Source organism: Oenanthe melanoleuca, chromosome 4A, assembly GCF_029582105.1.
Source record: "Oenanthe melanoleuca isolate GR-GAL-2019-014 chromosome 4A, OMel1.0, whole genome shotgun sequence".
Lineage (NCBI taxonomy): Eukaryota > Metazoa > Chordata > Aves > Passeriformes > Muscicapidae > Oenanthe > Oenanthe melanoleuca.
This window is the reverse complement of record NC_079338.1, coordinates 9,146,853-9,167,941: the sequence shown is the minus strand read 5'-3', so window position 1 is coordinate 9,167,941 and position 21,089 is coordinate 9,146,853. Positions and strand designations below refer to the sequence as shown.

General features: G+C 40.0%; 1 protein-coding gene across 1 annotated transcript in view; it reads right to left on the bottom strand.

Annotated features, from left to right (window-relative positions):
• TENM1 (teneurin transmembrane protein 1) overlaps positions 1–17,955 on the bottom strand; it is an 831,368-nt gene extending 813,413 nt beyond the window's left edge. The window contains exons 1-2 of the mRNA XM_056491567.1: positions 17,650–17,955; positions 7,488–7,550 (exon numbers count right to left, since the gene is read on the bottom strand). The gene's annotated coding sequence lies outside the window, so the exon portion shown is untranslated. The remainder of the gene's footprint in view (positions 1–7,487; positions 7,551–17,649) is intronic.
• Positions 17,956–21,089: the final 3,134 nt, after the last annotated feature.

Genomic DNA, 21,089 nt, shown 5'->3' with positions numbered 1-21,089 from the left:
CCCACAAGCACTCGACTGCAGTGCAGGAATAAGTATCACATAGTGGGATTTTTGGCATTGTTTGCTGCAGGGCCAGGAGTTGGACTTGATGGTACTTGTGGGTTCCTTCCAACTCAGAATATTTCATGATTCTATAATAAAAGTAGCACTCCAAGTTATAAAAAATGGCCGGATGTACAGTGCTGCTGAACAGAGGTAACTGAGTTTGACACTTTCAGTAATAAGCCATGTGCTTTAGGAGGGTCAAGGAAAGTTCTCTTTGAAAAGCCCTGCTGTCAGGATGTTTGTTCTCACCTTTTCTGCATTCATCTCCATTCTGCATTGTGTTCTCATCTGCAAGTTCATGTACCTTAACAAAAAATGCAAGAAGTTGGTTTTACTGAATGTATTTTTAATGTGTCTGAAAAGATTCAAAGTAATTATAAGGTATATTGGCACTTGGCTGCAGTTGCAGTAATTGCTTGCTTTATCTCTCTGCCTGCAGTTCTGTAGCATGCCTGTTCAGCACCAGCAGCTCCTGGAGTCTGGTGTGAACCCAACACAGACATTTTCCAGTAGTAAATCTGTTACTGTGACCAATATCTCCCAACAAGAGCCTATTCTAGCTCCAGAAAGACTGAAGGTAATGCAAAGTGAGACTGGCACAGCTTTATATTTTGCAATGCTCTCAACAATACTGCCAAACCTTGTCTTTGGACTTAAATTTTTTCCCATGTTCACAATCACTGTGGCTTATAAAACTGTCACATTTTAACACAACTATTGTATTCTTCACATCTGCAACTAAAATAATTACTTCAAAAAGCACAGGTTAAGACCCGTGTCTTTCTGAAGTAAGACAGTTTATCCTAAATCAATTCAAGCAACACTCCTTGAGATAAATTTATGTGAAAGTTTGTCAGCTGTGTGATTCAAGAACTGAAACTCTTTATGAAGCATTGGCAGAGATTTTGAATGGTGTGAGAAGAGGTGACGGATATGAAGAGTCATTTTTATTCCTTCAGTCTTCATGTAATCATGCATTTTTCTGACAGCGAATGTGCTAGAAGTACATATCTCTTAATCTGTCACAGTGCTTCATTTTTCTACATCATGTAGTCATTCTCTACATTACGATATAAAAAAAATTGAATTTTCAAGCTTCAAGAAAGAATACTTGAATTTTTAGTTTTAAATTAGTATCTTATTCTAATGTTTCTCCCAAAACTCAAGACGTCACTTACTTGCTACCTCTTCTTAAGCATTAAAATGGCCAAAAAATCAAGCCTATCCTGGCAATAACTGTGTTTTGAGAGGACACTTAGGGGTGTGGGCATTGGTTTTGGTTCTTTATCAGCCTTTGATTCTGTGGCAAAGATGTATTTCATCTTCTGAGGACAATGAATAAGGTTACTTTCCACTGAAGCAGGAATTGTCTAATCATCACAGGAACTGACTAGCTCAGAAATTATGCAGAGAAGAGTATTTCTCTGACTCCCATTTTGAAAAGAACATGTGCAGTCAACGCAAGAACAAATTTTAATGGAGCAAAATGGAACATTATTTTGTAATGAGACTATTTCTTGTTAAAAGTTACTTCATGAACACCTTCAAACGCACAGTCTAAAAGAAAACATCTTTGTTTCTCATCATTGCCTGCCTGAGTGCACCCCATTAACTAGGTACAACCAGTAGTTCAGCAACAAAATCAAAAGATAAGTAAGTGTTAACACTGAAGGTGAAAAATATATAATCCAGCAAAAACTCAAGTTAGGAGGAAGAATAAAAAGATTCTGTACATGGGCATGGTGGTTCTAGGAACTCCCTCCCAGCAATTCTACTTTGTGACAATAAAGCTGCAGTTTAAGCCCACAATTACCATTTGACAGCATTTGAGGAATTTCAGTTATTATTATCTGCTGTCGGAGCTACTCCAGTATCCTCAAGCATTTTAGAATTTCTCAGCTGATTTCACTGTAAAATTTCTACTGCTATAGCCTGTAAGTATGCACACAGGGAGATCAGATACACTAAGTATTCTACAAGTGAAAGAATTAGGTTGTCGCAAGGTGACTGAGCTTGCAGGCATGTGGATCCTAGTATGAAAACTTGGGAAGGAATAGGATAATGTTATAGCATAACACAAGAGCTCAGTGGAATCAGGAGTTTGTCCTTCAGGGCTCACTATCCTGGCAGCACTCCTGGGCACCTTTTCTCACTCCAGTGGCACAACACACCTGTAAGAAAGTCTGTCAGCTGTGGAAGGTTTCTCCTGTTGTGAGAGACTACCCTGGAGAGATGGCTACTCCCAACCTAGATTACCCTTGGATGTGAAGCCATGATGGAAGAACTGGAAATGGCTACAAAAAGATCACACTTCTGAGGTGGCAAAACAGCCAATGGAGACCAGGAGGCTGCAGGATCTTCAGGCTGGGTTTAAAGATAGCCTTAAACATGAGTGAGATTTCAAGCCTCCTTCAATACAGCAATAGCACTGCATACTTCTCAGGAGCAGGCTGACAGACACTTTCAGCTACACAAAATTTAGTTCTACTCCAAACTTTGCAGTACAAATTAAAATTGATGTGACTTGCCTTGCGGCAATTTATTTCATCCTAAATAAATAGTAAAAAGGGGTAATTTGCTGATCTTGATTTTATTAATATTTCTGCTCCTCTTCCCTGTTTTTCATTGTCAACCTTTCTGTCATTGTGGTTTTTCTCTTCACCTTTGTCTCCATTGCGTTTGTCACACACATTTTCACTCTTTCCCTTTTCTCCAAAATATCTCTCCATGGCCACACTGAATGGACATCAAAGAAAGCAATTCCTCCTGTTTCATGCCCAATGATTTCCCATACCATAGAAGTGATGCAGTTTTTCAAAGTCCCAGTTCAGCTCAGCAAGAAGGAAGTGGCCAATGCCAAGAACAGCAAGAAATTAATGACATCTCATTAAAAAAAAAAAACACAAAAAAACAAAAAAACAAAAAACAAAACAAAACAAAAAAAAAAAAAAAAAGGGATTAAAAGTAGATTGAAATGCAATATTTTAGCTGAGCAAATATCCAGGAAGGTATTTGCAGGATGTGTCCTTACAGAGAGAAAGGAAAGAGAATATGTCAGTGAGCATAAGCTGCATTATCAATGCCATTATAATACTGCAGCTCTTCTCAGTCTGACACTACCATTCTGGCAGTTTATGACTTAGGCTGATTTTTTCCATCTCCATTATGATCCAAATAAACAGAGGTTGAACCACACATGAACCCAACAGTACCTGAATTTTAGAAATTATTTCAATATTGGCTTTTCCTTATAAATGCTTAGAAGCATTGGATATGATTGCTCTTGACAAAAAAAGCTCAAAGCCTGGTGGTTTGTGAGAGGTTTTGACCGCCACTAAAATTGGCTCCAGAATATAACACCTCTGAGAACTGAACACATTTATTTCCAACCAATATATTTATTTTTTCCTAATTTACTGCTCCATTTCTGATAAATTTATCTGGTTGGACTAAGCACAACAAAGTCTCTCAGGCTCTTCTTATAAGACTCCCCATTCTCCTGAACATGCTAGTAACCTTTCTTTGCACCTGCTCCAGTTTGAATTCACCTTAATTAAAAGCAGGAAAAGAAAACTATTTCAAATATCCCACGTTATTGTTTCTGTGGGACCTAGTTCAGGTGTTTGTCACTTCCTTTGCTAATGCAAATATCTCATCCAGCACAGCGTAAGATTGTATTTGCCCTATTCATTGATGTTTTTGCACTGATGACTTGCAGTCATCCCATGACTTTCTCCTCTTCTGTCATTTCCAATTAACAAGCACCTAGCTTATAATAGAAATGTATTGGTTTTGTGCATGATCTTGCACTTTGTCCTATTGAATTTCATTCAGATAGTATTACTGTAGTCCTCAAGGTCATTTTATTCTTCCTGCATGGAATTCTGAACTCCCCCCGTGGCAGGGCCCAGAAGTCTTTTCAGCTTCACAATAATTTATTTTTTCAAAGGAATTAATAAATTTTTAAAACAATATATACCAGGAGCATTTCTTGAGGGACTGACTTGTAGCCCCACTACCTGACATAACCTCAGTGTGTCCCTGGCAGGTTACAGTAATGGATATTGTCTCTGCAATGACTGAAGTACTTGAAGCAAAATTCCAGAATATTTTGTTCTTTCTCTCCCAAAAACAGCCGAGTTTTCAGAGACATCCAGGCACTCTACTTATCCACGGTACAAGTTGTTTTATGCATCTTTCACATTTCTATCTCCATACAGCACATTGTCTAAAGTCATTGTACTTAAAACTTCACAGCACTACAGTTGTGACATCTCTACACTAAACAGGTGCCTACACCTGGAGATGTCCCAGGTGACTACACATATTTATTGGATATAGACATAGATATTTACAGCTACTTCATTCATCTTTAAAAAAGTTACCACAAGGAAAACATATCTCTAAAGGAAAGTCTAACCATTATCAATTTATGGCACTGGAAACTTCCTCAAATTCAGAGAAAAACACTCGTGTATATTCTAGCTCCAGGACACTGGAAAATTGAAATATAAATTTGAATGATGAACAAACCAATGCTAACTCCAAAATTAAGTTCTTGGCCTATCTCTGATGATCAATCTACCTGTGCTACAAAGAAATTTGTTTTTTTAGAGCTTTTTCCTCCTGCTTTTGGGTTTTCCATCTCAAATGTTTGAATGATGATCTATCTTGAGATAACTATTTTCATAGTACTTTACCAGACAGCTTAGAAATACTTAGAAAACAATGCAATTGATACATACTAGGACTTCAGAAACATTAGTCACATCACTAGTAATAGTCAAAGAAAGAATGAAGAGTGGAGAAGGATCCTTTTACTCTTTAACTGTCAGATCAGAAGCACAGAAACTGCATGTTAATTTTGCCCTTGGTTTCAATTCTTGAAATTCAGAAGTTCATTTCTATCCTGCAGGAAAATATTAGTGAAACAGTCATTCTGCTGTTACACTAAATACTGCATGTGGGAACAGGTATTCTAATGTGCTGCATAGCAAAAATCTAGCACCTTGTGAGAATCCTTTCTTCTTGTTCTTTCTGCCTCTCAGCATCCTTCTTCCTCTAGAAACACACAGAGGACACACATTTTTCCATGGACTTGGGTGTCACATTCAGGCTGCCTTCTGACCTTGTGTAATTAGGGGAAACCAGAAGACAAATCTTCACTGATCTTCCCCTGTAACCTGCAGTGATCACTCTTGACAAGATACAAGGTGTAGCCCATGCAGACCTTTACACCAGTTCTTAACACCTACTCCTAAATGTTATAGAACATTTAACAATGTCAGTTTCTCAACACACGGTATTCGCTGGACTGTATTCTGATATACTGTGCCACTGCTCAAAATGTAAATGCAGCTCCAAAACATTCCAAAATAATTAGGCAAATTTCATGAACTTGAAGAGTGCAATTAATTGATAGTGAAGTGGGAAAATTGGAGGTTTTCCAAGAGCCTCCTGGAGCACTCACCTGAGTCTAATAAGCAAAACCCTTCCAGTATCACATCAAACTCTAAACACATTCATTCCAAAGACTGTAATGCGAACACATTCTGAAAATCCAAATGGTCTTTAAATTAATCACAAATTTTTTTACAATTTTTAAATTTTTCATCTTGTTTTGATGCATTTTTCATTACATAATTGGAAGAATTGCCTTCAAACAATTTTATGAGGTCTACAAAATATCATTTTTACTCTGCAGGATACTATTTAGATTTTTAATAATTAAGCATTACAGCTCCCTGTCATATTGTCTCATAGAATTTCAGAGAGGAAAGTCACACAGAGAGAAAGAGTATTCAAATTTACTACAGAAAGAGAAATAAGCTCTTGGAGTGCGTGTCCTATTCTCTTCAAAATTGCCAAAAGTCATGGCAGTAAAAAATGGTTTGTGTCTTGGGCTACTCAAGCTAATTCCTGTCAGCTCATTCCCTTGGTTTTAAACATGAGCAGATGAAGAAAAAAATGGAAGGAGAAAAAGAATCAAACACAGGGATAAGTGAGAGGGACTGTTCTTTTCCTCCTCATATATAAACATGTGTCCTGAGGAAGACAGGCTTTGTCACTATCCCCATGACTAGCCAAGCTCTAGAACTCTAACTAACATTGCTTGGAAGCAAATTGCCATGTGGAGCAGAATTGTGGATAAGCATCTAAAGATAGGAGAGAACACAGGCTAATTTGCAAAACATGGGAAGGTCTCCTGTGGTGTTATCCTTGGTGCAGATATCCAAATCCCTTTTGCATGTATCAGGAAATTTCAGCATTGTACCAAACGGATATTAAGAAAGACCACGTTATGCAAGAATACAGCATGCAAAGAAGACATTCGACCATTGCTTAATTTATTCCTTACATTCCACCTCACACTGGTCTCTGTACAGTTCCTAGAAAAAATGGCAGACCTTTCTTTAAGTCTACAAATTCAAAACATGAAGTGTATTTTATGGGTCATTTGAAGGGAAGAGTACAAATAAGTACTTTTAAAATAATGCCTTAAAAAGCTCAGTGTCTTATGAATCAAGACAAATACTCGAGCTGCCAGGAAGCCCTGGGTGTTTGGCACTGCAGCCCAGCTCAAGAAAGGAATGCAGCTCTGGCATGCCGTGCCTGGGGATAAGGTGGGAACACGGACCTCAGAGTTAGGGATCTCTCATGTTTAGGCTACCTTGTAAGGAGTTTCTTAGGAAACTCAACTAAAAATGGGGGCAATTTTCCTAGTTAATAGAGAAAGACTCAAGTACGGCTGTTCTTCTGTCTGACTGCAGAGGCTCCCAGTGGTGAATGCTGGGCTGGTACCCCAACACAGCTGAAAATTCAGCTTCAAGCAGTTGACCTTTGCATTCTGTTGCAGTAAAATCACACTGAGCTGTTTGGGTACCATGTCAGTGCAACATGTAATTCATCTGTCATTCTGCCTGAATTATGCTCCCTTACAAAAAATGTTGATCCTAGATGACAAACTGATATTAATATACTAAAGAACAATTAATTTCAAATATTTGAGTAGTGAAAGGCCACAATTAATTTCATTACCTCTGTATGCTCTCTGATTTCTAGGTCTAAAGATAAAGTATTAATAAGGCAAAATTAGTTTTATTCTATGAAAACCATTTTTCTGTTTTATTATCCTACACAAGTATTCTTTTATCCTGGCAATAGAAAACACAGAAGCTTGTCAGTCATTTCTGCAGACTTAAAGATTCATTATATTGTGTGGTGATTTGCTGTTGAATCTGTCAGGTGTTTTGTTGGCAAATGTAAATAAAGGTACAACCACTCTGGAACAGTGGGGTATGCCTCACATTCAACAAAGCATTAATGTCAACAGCTTGATGGATATATTTTATACCAGGAAAAGCTATTTCAATTAAATAGCTGTCATTTTAAGAAAGGACATCACAAAATAAACAAGTTGTCTGTAAGAACAGCTGTTTTACCTTTATTCCTTCTCTTGAATGATGTCTGTCTTCTCAAAGAGATTTGTACCAATCTGATTGACACTAAAGTGAAAAGAAAAAACAAAGAAGGAAACTACACCAACAGCATGGCCACTTCACAAAAGTAATTTTCTCAGACTTTGTGTTGCTTTCTTCTGCTTATTTACAGGTACCTTCAAATTGCTGCACATTGTGCTAGGTATGGGGGTGAACATAGTGATCATCCTTCTCTCCACCTCCCATACTTTCCACAATAAGTTGCTTTATCCAAAGAGGTACTTCAGTCATGTATTTATTGTACCAAACTAATGCACTATAACATAATAAAAATTGTGCTGCCATCTCTCTGCCTACCTTGCAACTAAGTAACCTTAATCCTGACAAATTTTACCAGCCATCAACCCTGACACTGCCTTAAAATAAATATAAGAACAAGAGCTTTTGAACCGTAAAAAGAGTGATTAATTTTTCACAGAATGGCTTGGATTGGGAGGGACCTTGAAGATCATCTGGTTCCAATCTCCATTGCCAATGGGCAGGGACACCTTCCACTAGACTAGGTTGCTCAGAGGCCCATCCAACCTGGCCTTTAACACTTCCATGGATGGGGCATCCACAGCTACTCTGGGCAATCTGTTCCAGTGCCTTACCACACTCACAGGGAAGAACTTCTTCCTGATATCTAAATCTGCCCTATTAATTTAAAGCCATTGCCCCTTCTCCTATCATTCCATACCTGTATAAGTCTCTAGCTCTCTTGTATCCCCTTTAGGCACTGGAAGGCTGCAGTGAGATATCTCTGGACTCTTTTCTAAAGCTAAAAAAATCCAACTTTCCTATCCTGTGTTCACAGGAGAGCTGCTCCAACCCTCTAAGCATCTTTGTAGCTTCCTGTGGACCCACTCCAACAGGTCCATGTCCTTCTCAGGTTGTGGTCCTGGGGCTGGATGCAGTGCTCCAGGCAGGGTCTCATCACAGCAGAGTGGAGAGGAGCAATCCCCTCTCTAGACATTCGTTATATGCAGCCCAGAACATGTTTGGCTTTCTGGGCTGTGGGTGCACACTGAGCTGTTCATCCACCTACAGCCCCAAGTCCTTCTCCTCAGGGCTGCTCTCAAGCCATTCTCCACCCAGGTTGTGTTTATGTTTGGGCTTGTCTCAACCATGTGCAGGAGCACACACGTGCCCTTGCTGGTGAGGTTTGCACAGACCCACCTCCCCAGCCTGTCCAGGTCCCTCTGGGACCATCCCTTCCCTGCAGCACCAACCACACCACACTGCTCAGTGTCATTGCCAAACCACCTGAGGGTGCATTGTACAAGTCCTTGTGTAATATTTCCTTTTGGTTTGTAAAAATAGTTTTGTTTCCTGTCCTAGGTAAGATTCAGTCTAAAGAATCATGTAAGCCAGTGTCTGGGGTGTTTTTTTTTTTTTATTCTAAGTTACTCACATTACATATTTAACTTCTAAGTTTTTTTTTTCCCTGACAGTGATGTATGTGGGGCTCATTAAGTACTGACCTAAATCCATCTCCCTACATTTCATTGTAGCATGGCAGATTTTGTGATGGTTCTAATCAGGCTTAGTAGAGCTGCCCACCTCAATTTCATTAAGGAAAAGTCAACACATGCACACTTGCACCCCTAAGCTATTGGTGATTCCTGGATCAAGCAAGCAAAGCCCACAGAGATCAAACAGCTTTGTTACTTTATAAAAGATATAATTTTATATCTAACCTGCTTCTTTCCTTTAATTTTTCTGACCCCTGAAAAGTAAAACAATGAAATAGAATACAACATTAAATAAAACCAGAACTTTAAACAAACTTATTAAAATAGCAGATTTTCAGCTTCCAGTTTATTTTCTGTGTCTCTCACCATTCAGTTTTACTTTCTATTTTATACTCTAAATGAGACAGAATACTGAGAGGGCAAAAATATCACAAGCTATTTTTTCCAATTCTGCTTATTCTACAAATGACCTTTATCAGAACTTCCTTGTACTAAACACTGCTGCTAGGACTGATTGGAGCAGATCAGGGTTGGTACAATTTCATTTAGGGAGAAATTTTTTTTTTATGAAATCAGATATATATTTTTTAAAATTATTATTTAAATGTAAGTATTTCATTAACTGGCCCTGGGGGAGCACAGCGAATAGGAGCATGGTGAACAGGAGAGGGCAAACAGGGGCGTGGCAGGTCTGAGGGTGTGGCAAACAGGGGCGTGACAGGTTTCTGAGGGCGTGGCACGGCAGTTTGTGTTGCAGTTCACGCAGGCAGGGTTGCAGGTTTCTTCCAGCTGGCAAGGCTTGCTGTGTGTTGTTTCTGTTGGTTGGCTGGTTTTGGGTATTCTATTAGTAATGGTCTATACACAATCAAAAACTGTAGGAAGTATAAGCATGTGTAACCAAATAGAGCCCCTCAAAAAGGATGCATCTGTACAGACCTATTCCTGTGTGGAGTGTTTGAGCTTATCAGTGGTACCAGGGGACATTGCAGAAGAAGTCTGCCTGTGGTGTGAACAGGTGAATGATCTCCTTTCGCTGGTGGCTGAATTTAGGGAGAAGTTGAAAGACTGAGGAGTATTAGGGAAAGTGAAAGGGAAATAGATTGGTGGAGCTCCACCCTCCCATCCTTGAGGGAGGCCCTCCAGAGGACTCCCAAATCTCCCACTGTCAGGCAATAGGAAGACACTTGGTCAATGAAGGGGAATGGAAGTGGGTCCCTGTTTGGGGAGGCCAAAATAAAAATTTCTCCCAACCCCCATCCCCTAGCCAGGTGCCACTTCAGAATGGGTACAAGACCTTGGATGTAGAAAGTCACCTAGATGATAAAGAAAATGATCTGACCAGTGAACCTGTCAATTATGCTTAATCTGTGAGACAGATCACCACCTCCAACATCAAAAAGAAAAGAAGGGTAGTTGTGGTGGGTGACTCCTTCAGAGGGCAACAGAGGGCTCCATATGTCAACAGGACCCATTCCACAGGGAGCTGTGCTGCGTCCCTGGGGCCCAGGTATGGGATATAACTGAGAGTCTTCCTGGGCTGATTCAGCCCGGTGATTATTACCCACTGCTGATCCTCCGGGCTGGCAGTGATGAGATTGGAAAGAGGAGTGTTAGGGCCATTAAAAGGGACTTTAGGGTACTGGGTCATGTGGTTGACAGGGCAGAGGCACAAGTAGTCTTTTCCTCAGTCCCTTTAGTGGCTGAGAAAAACAGTGAAAGGAATAGGTGGGCTCACATTATTAAAAAGTGGCTCAAGGGTTGGTGTCATCGGCAGAATAACAGGTTCTTTGATCATGGGGCAACTTTTATGGCACCTGGCCAGCTGGAACTGGATGGGCTCCATTTTTCTGTTGAGGGCAGAAGGATTTGAGCTCACAAACTGGCAGAACTTGTTGAGAGGGCTTTAAACTAGGCTCAAAGGGGGAAGGGGACTCAGTTGGGCTGTCTGAAAGCAGGCCCAACGGTAGTAAGACTGAGTTAGGGGTGAAATCAGTAGCCCAGCTGAGGTGCACGTATGCCAATGCACGCAGCATGGGTAAGAAACAAAAAGAGCTGGGGGCCATGGTGCAACAGCAGAGCTGTGATGTAGTCACCGTCACGGAAACATGGTGGGATAACTCACACAGCTGGAGCACTGCACTGGATAGCTACAAGCTCTTCAGAAGAGACAGGAAAGGGAGAAGAGGTGGAGAGGTAGCCCTTTATTTTAGGGAGATTTTTGACATGAAAGGTATTGAAATCAATGATGATGGAGTTGAATGCCTATAGATAAGAATTAAGGGCAAGGCTAACAAAGCTGACATCCTACTGGGAGTCTGTTATTGTCCACCCAATCAGGAAGAAGTGAACAACTTATTCTTTAAGCAGATAATGTTTTAGGATCATCAGCCCTTGTACTTGTAGGTGACTTTAACCTACCAGACATCTGCTGGGAACTTAATACAACTGAAAAAAGGCAGCCCAGGAAGTGTTTAGAGTATGTGGAGGATAACATTTTGTTGCAGCTGGTGAGTGAGCCCACCAGGGGAGAGTCTATGTTAGATCTGTTGTTTGTAAATAGAGATGGGCTGGTGGGAGATTTGGTGGTTGGAGGCCACTTGGAGCACACTGATCATGACATTATAGAATTCTTGATATTTGGTGACATCAGGAAGAACATCAGTAAGACTTTTACATTGGATTGGAGGGCAGACTTTGGCCTATTTAGGAGGCTTATTCAAAGAGTTCCTTGGAAAGCAGCCCTTAAAAACAAAGGAGATCAGGAAAGGTGGATGTGCTTCAAAACAGAAGTCTTGAGGGCACAGGAGCAGACTTTCCCTGTATGCCAAAAAATGAGTCCACAAAGCAAACATCCAGCCTGGATGGGCAACAAGGTTTTGAAGTAACTTAGGAATAAAAAGAGGATGTACCATCTTTGGAAGGCAGGTCAGATGTCTTAGGAAGTATTTAAGGGGGCTGCTAGGGCATGTAGGAAAAAAATTAGAGAGGCCAAAGCTCTGTTTGAACTACAAATGACGACTTCTGGAAAGGATAATAAAAAACGTTTCTATAAATATATTAATGGTAAAAGGAAGGATAAGGCTAACCTTTGCTCTCTATTAAGAACAAACTGGATGAGGGAGTAATTGCAGATGAGGAGAAGGGTGGAGGTGCTTAACACCTACTTTGCCTCAGTCTTCAGTGGGAAGACATTTTGTCCTCAGGATAACTGGATTGGCAGATGGTGTTAGGGAGCAGAATGGTCCCCTTGTTATCGAAGAGGAGGCAGTCAGTGAACTGCTGAGATGCTTGGATATTCATAAATCTATGGGACCAGATGGGATCCATCCCAGGGTGATGAGGGATCTGGCAGATGAGCTTGTGAAGTCATTCTCCATCATTTACCAACAGTCCTGGCTCGCTGGTGAGGTTCCAGATGATTGGAAGCTGGCCAATGTGACACTCATTTATATAGAGGGTGGCAAGGAAGATCCTAGTAATTCTAGACCAGTTAGCCTGACCTCAGTTCGAGGTAAGGTTATGGAACAGTTTATACTTAGTGCCATCATGCATTATCTACAAGATGGCCAGGGTATCAGACCCAGCCAACATGGGTTTAGGAGGGGTAGGTCACATTTGACCAACCTGATCTCTTTTTATGACCAGGTGACCCATCTGGTGGATGAGGGAAGGGCTGTGGATGTTATGTATCTGGACTTTAACAAGGCCTTTGACACTGTCTCCCACAGCATTCCCTGGAAAAGCTGGCAGCCCCCAGCTTGGACAGGAGCACTCTTTGCTGGGTTAAGAACTGGCTGGATGGCTGAGAGAAGAGGGTGATGGTAAATGGTGCTGCAACCAGCTGGGATCAGTCACCAGTGGTGTCTCTCAGGGGTCTGTGCTGGGGCCAGTCCTGTTCATTATTTTTATTGATGGATGAGGGCATTGATTCTTTCATTAGTAAATTTACAGACAATTAAGATGGGAGCATATGTCGATCTGTGGGAAGGTAGGATGGCTCTGCAGAGAGACCTGGAATGGTTGGATAGATGGGCAGAGTTCAATAGGATAAGGTTTAATAAGTCCAATTGCCAAGTCCTGCATTTTCGCCACAATAACCCCCTGCAACGTTACAGGCTGGGGACAGAGTGGCTGGACAGTGCCCAGGCAGAAAGGGACCTGGGGGTACTGAATGGCAGCTGAATGAACACAAGCCAGCAGTGTGTCCTGGTGGCCTAGAAGGCCAATGGCCCCTGGCCTGTATCAGGAGTAGTGTGGCCAGCAGGACCAGGGAGGTCGTTCTTTCCCTGTACTCAGCATTGGTGACACCACATGTTGAGTGCTGTGTCCAGTTCTGTCCCCTCAGTTTAGGAAGGACGTTGAGACGCTTGAGCACATCCAGAGGAGGCAACAAGGCTGGGGAAGGGCTTGGAACACAAACCCTGTGAGGAACAGCTGAGGGAGCTAGTGTTGTTTAGCCTGGAGAAAAGGAGACTCAGTGGTGACCTTACTACTCTCTACAACTTCCTGAAAGGTGGGTGTTGTCAGGTGGGGATTGGTCTCTTTCACCAGGCAGCAACCAACAGAACCAGAGGACACAGTCTCAAGCTACACTAGGGGAGATATAGGCTGGATATTAGGAATAAGTTTTTCACAGAAAGAATAATAAATTATTGGAATGCTTTGGCTGGGGAGGTGGTGGAGTCACCATCCCTGGTTGTATTTAAAAAAAGACTGGATGTGGAACTTGGTGCCATGGTTTAGTTGAGGTGTTAGGGTACGGGTTGGACTTGATGATCTTGGAGGTCTCTTCCAACCTAGTTATACTGTGATGCTCTGTGATAGGTATGATAAACACAGCTCCAACATCACAGCCTTTCCACATAGCATCAAAAGATGCTAGATTAACAGAGAATAAATAAAGTGTTAAAAAAGTGTAGGGAAGATAAAAAACTTATATAACACAAAACCCGCAGTCAGAGGAAATGCATACCTCAGGATTTGTTGTTGTTACTGTAGTTAACAGTCAGTTAGTTAGAACATTAATGATCCAACAACCCACAAACCAACAGTTAATTGCTAGTAATGATTGGCTTCTTGGGGATTATTGCTTAAATAAATCTTAAAAGTTGTGTGCTGTTAAGTAACTTACTATTTTCTTAAAGTTGGCAGTGAAGTCCAATGGTTAGTTAGTCAGCCTTACCATTAATCCTGATCCCCTGAGTCCAACCATTAATTCTAATCCCTTGCATATGTCGAAAGCAAAGTACAAAAGTCCCTGATTGTCTTTAACAGTTCATTTGGAAAAAATGTTACCAAATATCTTGACAGTGGAAAAAGAAAAATATAGTCTCATAGTCTTGTTCATTCTCACAGTAGAAGAAAACATGCCTGAGTGCTGACATGTCTGCTCAGTATAATTGCCACCTGTGAGGTTGCTTGGAAATCCTCATGTATAAATTTGCAGTCATCACACTTTACTGGGACTGCATGTTTAGTGTTTTGCTTCCAAAAAACCAAGGAAGTTATTAAAATTAACTAAACCTAGATTAAAAGATAATGGCCACTCTGGGGACCCACACTCATACAGAATTATATCAACACTTAGAATGTAATACATTGCATTTGATAGTCCCTTTACTAACATCAGACTCTCAGGTCAGGCCAATTACTTGATACAATAAAATGTCAAAAAGCACCAAGAAACATCAATTAGCTGTGGAGAGGGACTTTTCCTTTCATACGTCAACAGATATGACTCTTGCAACAAATCTGAAACTTCATGTGATTTCCAAAGGTACTAAGAATCCAAATTTTCCATCTTAAAAGAGTAGTTCTGGGAATTGATAGAGAGATTTGGTCAAAGCCACCAATCTGAAGGAATACCTACACACTGCAATATGACAATGCAATATCAGCTAAGTTTGATACCTCTGGATAGTTGGATTTGATACCTCTGGAAGTCAGATTTGTCTGGTTTTATATTTTTAAAAAACTACACAGAACTGACGGCACCATTTCTGCTGAGAAATCAAAATATTTCTGGGACAATAAATCCAATACACTTTTAGATACACAGACATTACAGATTTGCTATCAGTGACTCCTGAGCTTCTGAGGGGTCTTGTAAAAAGTAACAGGCTCCCCCCATAGACAGGGCCATCCCACATCCCCAACAAGCTCTCTGCAATAAGGGGAGTCTCTTCCAGGGTAGGGATGAAACAAAGACGTCTGCGGTTTTATAGTTTAAAACATGATTTATAGTCATGAAGAAAACAGTAGGGTAAACAACAGGTAATAAAACCAGAGAAATAATTAAAGCCAAGTTCATAAGCTACAAGGTGAACTAGAGTCACAAAAAATCAAATCTACATAAAGCACTACTAGTCAAAGTGAGGATAATCTAGAAAAACTCATATCTGCAATATGTTTCCAAATAGGCAGCTGCAAACACCTGTATTTATGTGTAACCTGAGGCATAGAAAGGTAGTGACCTGCAAGCAATGCCAAGCTAATAAACCTGTAGATCCCAATGCACAGTACTTGTGATCCCTTTTCCTTTCAGAGAAACCCACAAAGTATGACAATGCATTAATAAAAAACAAGCCCTTTCAAGCCAAAATTTAAGGTCTGAGTCAATTAATATTTTTTAAGAATATCTGAGAATTCTACATATCCCTAGAGTGAGCATTTGTACTGGAGGTCAAAAAAAAACCCCAAACAAAAACAAACAAGTAACCCTATAAATCCCAAACCCACCCACTGTAATTCACCTTAAATGTTTCTGAAACCTGAATTTTATGAGTTTCTACTGAAATTCATTGATGTGTTCAACTTATTAGATCCTTTTTCTCTTTAAGGTAATGATTCACTTCAGTTTTACATCAACCTGTTAAAACAACCTGAAGGGCGTGAGTATAATTTTCATCATCTCAAACTTCATATATCAAGAAAAATTAAAGGAGTCAAGACATGACTTTCCCATTCTAGTTTCCTTCCCATCTAGGTTGCTAACTGAACTGGTACTTTCCAAGTGTGAATTTTCTGAAGCACTGAATTTCTCAGAACAGATGAATCAGACGGTAAAACTGTTCTCACCTACTGACAGATTCTCTAACCAGTGATGGTCACTGACTAGATCTCACCTCTATTTCACAGCTGTAATCTTCCAAGCTATTTCTTTTGTGCCTCCTTAGCTTTTATTGCTATCAGATACAATTCTCATTTTGTAAGAATTGTTTTTTTCATTATGCTCATCAGAAAAAAAAAGGCTACAGATTTAGACATCCTCAATAGTTTTTCCTGCAGATAAGAGACACAAGATACCTTTAAATAAAATATATGGAGCTATTTCTGCATAGAGCAATTACATACAAGAAAAGGTTGTGTGGGTATTGAGAGAGCTGTGCTATTATCAGTATTATTTTTTTTATTACATCAGTGGTACCTAAGCTCTGACTGTTTTGAACACTATTTTCAGGTATTCTTGCAAGCAACAGAATCCTTAGGCATGGTATACTTGCTGATATCACTGCTTACACTTTAAAAATATATATAGATATTTACCCTTAAGAATTCCCTGTCTGGGGAATTCTGGTCTGATGTATAGAAGAAAATGTTAAAGATTGAGAAAGTTTGGCTCAAACTCCCTTAGCTACTCAGAAGACAACAAACTGATCACACAATGAACCTCTGAGTCACAGACACCATGGTGAGCCCCACAGGACTGACCCTTAACCTCGGACCTCATGGAAATGATATTATTGTTTTTAATAAATTTATTTAGTCTCATCCCTGTCATAATACACACAGCACAGGTGGAACAGATGTTACCTAACCATTCATTCCTGTGAATGAACACAAATAAAAGTACAAGGAGGAAAACACTGCATGACGTGATCACAAAGCACAATTACAGCTTTCACTTCCTCCTCACTCTGCCCTCTGTCCTATAGTACTAAGGCAGATGAAATGAGCACTTGTGACCTCAGACTCCATCCCACCCCAGCCCTCAGACATCTCAGGAGGTGCCTGCATTCCCACAGGCTTGCAGCAGGCAATCCTGTAAAGCAAATATTGTAAACACTCACTACAATTATTACATAAATTATCTGTTAGCAGGAATACTAACCTGCCACAAGACAGCTGCCTCAAGAAAGTTTAGAAAAGTCACAATAAAATATGCATAAGTAACTATGAAAATATAGTAGATAATTGTCAAAATAACTTTGAATATAGCAAAACATATCTGCTGACTTTCCAGCATGAAATGAATTTATGGTAATAAGTTTTGGAAAGTAATACAGCCGTGTTGCTAAAAATGCAGAGCAGCTGCTACAGTTATTATAAAATGGCTAATTTTTACTCATTTGTGACATGGTTTTGTAGATGGGTAACAGCTGCACTTTCATCCAGCTGCATCCTGATACTAAATGCACACTTTAACCCATCAGATGAAAGTATAGATTGCTTTACTTTACAGCACTAAGTACCAGTGTCTTTCTAAGAAATACCCTGAAGGTCATTGACAATTAAGGCTCCCCAAGGTCTCTTTCACTTGGGGAATGGTGACTGGCAGACACAAGGTCTCCACAAGTCAGACACTGTATAGCAACAAAGCAAGTAGTAACTGAGCTGCATGGATTTAAAAGGATGTTGAAAGGGCTTCCTACCTGGTACAAGTTGCTACTCCCCCTCACAGTCTGGAACCCTAGATGCTGGCTCTTCTCCTTAATTGCTGAAGTAACACCACAAATTTCTCTAGTAAGAAGTGGGGAAAAAAAAAAAAAAAAAAAGAAAAAAAAGAAAAAAAGAAAAAAAAAAAGAAAACAAAGAAAGAAAGAAAAAAGAAAGGTTCTATTGGCTGCTGCCTCCTTCTTAAAAAGGTTACTTCAAATGCCTTTCTCACTCCCTACTTATTTTCTCTCCCTCCCAGAAGAGCAGTTTAGAGGGAGAGTAAGGAGTGTTTATCCTGGCTCTGAGGATGCACGCTTGTGCGATAACTGCCTGCTCCCTGCAGTATAGCCGGCATGATGTGATGTGCATACTAAAGCAGTTTGCATTAGGCAAGGCTTAGCAGAGCCAGCTTCCCAGTCTCCACCTTCTATATCACACAACGAGCTTGCTTCCTTGAAAAGAGTGGGGCTGTAATGACAGGACGATAGGGCTCTGCTTAGAGTATAAATGCATTTTCTTTGATGATAGTCTTTAAGGGAAAGCTTATATTTATGTATCACCTCACCTATGAGAGCACAGCAGCAGCTTTAAGTGAAAATGCAATACAGTCATACAAATGTGCAAAAATTCCCTGTTGTTTACTGTCATATGACAGATGATATTAAAAGTAAAAACTAATGAGACATCTCCTGTTAGGAAACATTTATCTGCTGCCATCTATCAAACAAGCAAAGGCGTAAATAAATAAATAACGCCCCGAAGAACAGAGAGGCTTAAATGTTTACAGGCTCAAAGATAAATGCATGATATTTATACACTTTAGTCATGACTGAACAACAGATACTTTAGGAACAAGAATTAGCTCTGAAGTACTACATTTATCATAAATCTGAATAAATATTAGAGAAGGGCTCAAGCTGTAAAGCCCTGATTTAGATTTTGAATGCTCCACAGCTCAGGAGTGCCTCAATCTGGGGATTTGGCTCTGGCCTCTGTCCATATTAGCTGCTCATGCACACACTTACAGAAGTACACAAAATAAGTAAGACTATACATGATTATATGAAAAATCTCTTTGCATGCCCAGGTGTAAGAGTACAGTAGTAATGGCTACTGATACTTTTCCATTTTTTTCAATTTTTTTTTTTAAATCAGGGACTTGGTTCTTAGTTACAAAGCATATTTTCCAAAGTCCACATACAGTTGGATTATTGTGCAACTTCATAAACTATCTGGGCATCCTTTCTGGATGAAGCCTTTAGGAGCATCAGGAGTCATCAGGGACATGTTTCTTCCTTTGGGCTATACCAGGCCTGATCAGCCTAGAGGTAGGAAACTTTACCTGAATTCTCTGTATAGTCAGTGTAATTTTATAGCCAAATATTCTTTGCTCCATATTCGACTGTTCTACAATTAATTTTCCTCCCTCCATGCTGTTTACTTCTCTGGCATGTTTATGAAAGGATCTGAGCTTTGGATAGGTGATTTAAGGGAGACACCTTTGTTTTTTCCTTATGTGGACATTTCTGACCTGCCTGGCAGCAGTATCAGGTGGGAGGGTTTGTTTGGTTGGATTTGTTTTTATATTGAGCATGAGTGTCTAAGACTGTGCTGATGTTCCAGCAGACAGCTGAAAAAATTGGTGTAATTACAATATTAGTATATTTTCCTCTCTATTAGAAAATTATTGCAATGCTTTGAAAGATTGCCTTTTTATGGCTTCATCACTCAGGGAACCACAGTCATATTATATCAACTTCTACACCTAAAGCCTTCCCACTGGATGAGTTCTCACACTGTAGAAGTTAATATTAGGGTTTCCCACGTGCTTCTGATTTCCATACTGTTTACTTTTATTCACAAAGTTCTCATGGGTCTCTGTGTTGTATACAATATTCTCATACTCCTTTACACTGACAATGCCTCTTATCTTTCCATGCAGCAGACTTTATCACACAGCATTTATACAAGGTTTTTAAGTATACATTTTATTGTTCCCAAGACTGATTCTTGATGAATTTTACTAGTAAATTTCTTCCAGTCTATTACTTCCAAATTTAAAGCAAATGTTATTCAAGCCTGCAAAAAGCATAGAGATATGGTTGCAAAAAACCCTATCACAAATATCTCTGTTCAATACCACAGTGCCATACAGTGTGATAAAATCTATAGCTGGGCATCCACATAATGAACTCCCTTTTCATTTTCATGTTTTGACTGAAAGTTCTCAAAAAAGTTCTGGAAACATTATGTTAAAGCAAAACAAAATGACAGCCTACACTTGAATTAGTGCCACTACTTGAGGACAGACTATAGGCATGGTTTTTAGTTCTACATTAAAAATCTGGGGATTTAGTTAAAGTCTTCATCAGAATATTGGCAGTGCTGCGGATGCATGCAGACACAGGTGCACAATACATCTGTATATTCACAGCAGCAAGTACTGAAGAACTTTACAACCTTACAAGATTGACGCTGTTACACTGTGTCTATTTCCTAATTACTTAAGATCAGACAAAGTATCGCATCATGGATGGAGAAGGATACAAAAAGAGGCTCTTTCAGTCTTAGTTTATTCCTGGGCGATGGTATGGCCGGAAAGAAAGAGTTTCTCTGGGGAACAGGTAATCAGGAGAGGGGAATGGGAGTGGCCTTGGCTAGCTGCCAATGGGATGAAGACACAGACGGGACAGGGGCCGGAACCCGACCCCCCGTGGGTACAAGGACACAGGGGAAGGTCACAGGACCGGAAAGGAAGACAGGAACTGGGGTTTGCAGGAAGGGGGTTACAGGATACCTTGATATAATTTCTTATACCTCAAATACTGAATTACAACATCTCCCCGTTTTTTTGTTTTTTAAGTAGGGGGATGATATTAAACTAATTTTAGTCCGAATTTATGATTTTGCTTACCATTTGTGATAAGCAGGAGAATTAGATTGTTTTATATTTGCTATCTCTATATGATTGTCTGCTGAGGTAGAAGAAATTATACCATTAATGGCTTTAAATATTAAATGACATAGGATACCAAATGCTATCGCTACAAGGGAAAGAATTAACAACAAATAACATAATGGTTTTGACTGTGGAAGTCCACCACCCAGAAAACCCCCAGCCCTTGAACAGTTCATTAAGCCAGTCCTTTGTTTCTTGCAGAGCAGCGTGGACATTTAGGAGCTCTTGCAGTCAGGTTTATGCAGCACAGTCCTTCAAATTTCTGGCATCCCAGGCAGGTGGACACAGGGTCTGTTGCTGCTGCAGTGGACAGGCATACGTTTTCTGAGGGATGATCCACGCTGCTGCCAAACTGTTCAAAGCTAACAGGACACAGGGTTAACTGGAGGGTAGCTTTCTTCTAAAAGGAAAAACAAACAGTTTAAAACATGTTATAAGTCCTTTTCTGCCAGAGGGTATTCCTTTATGAGGTTTTTG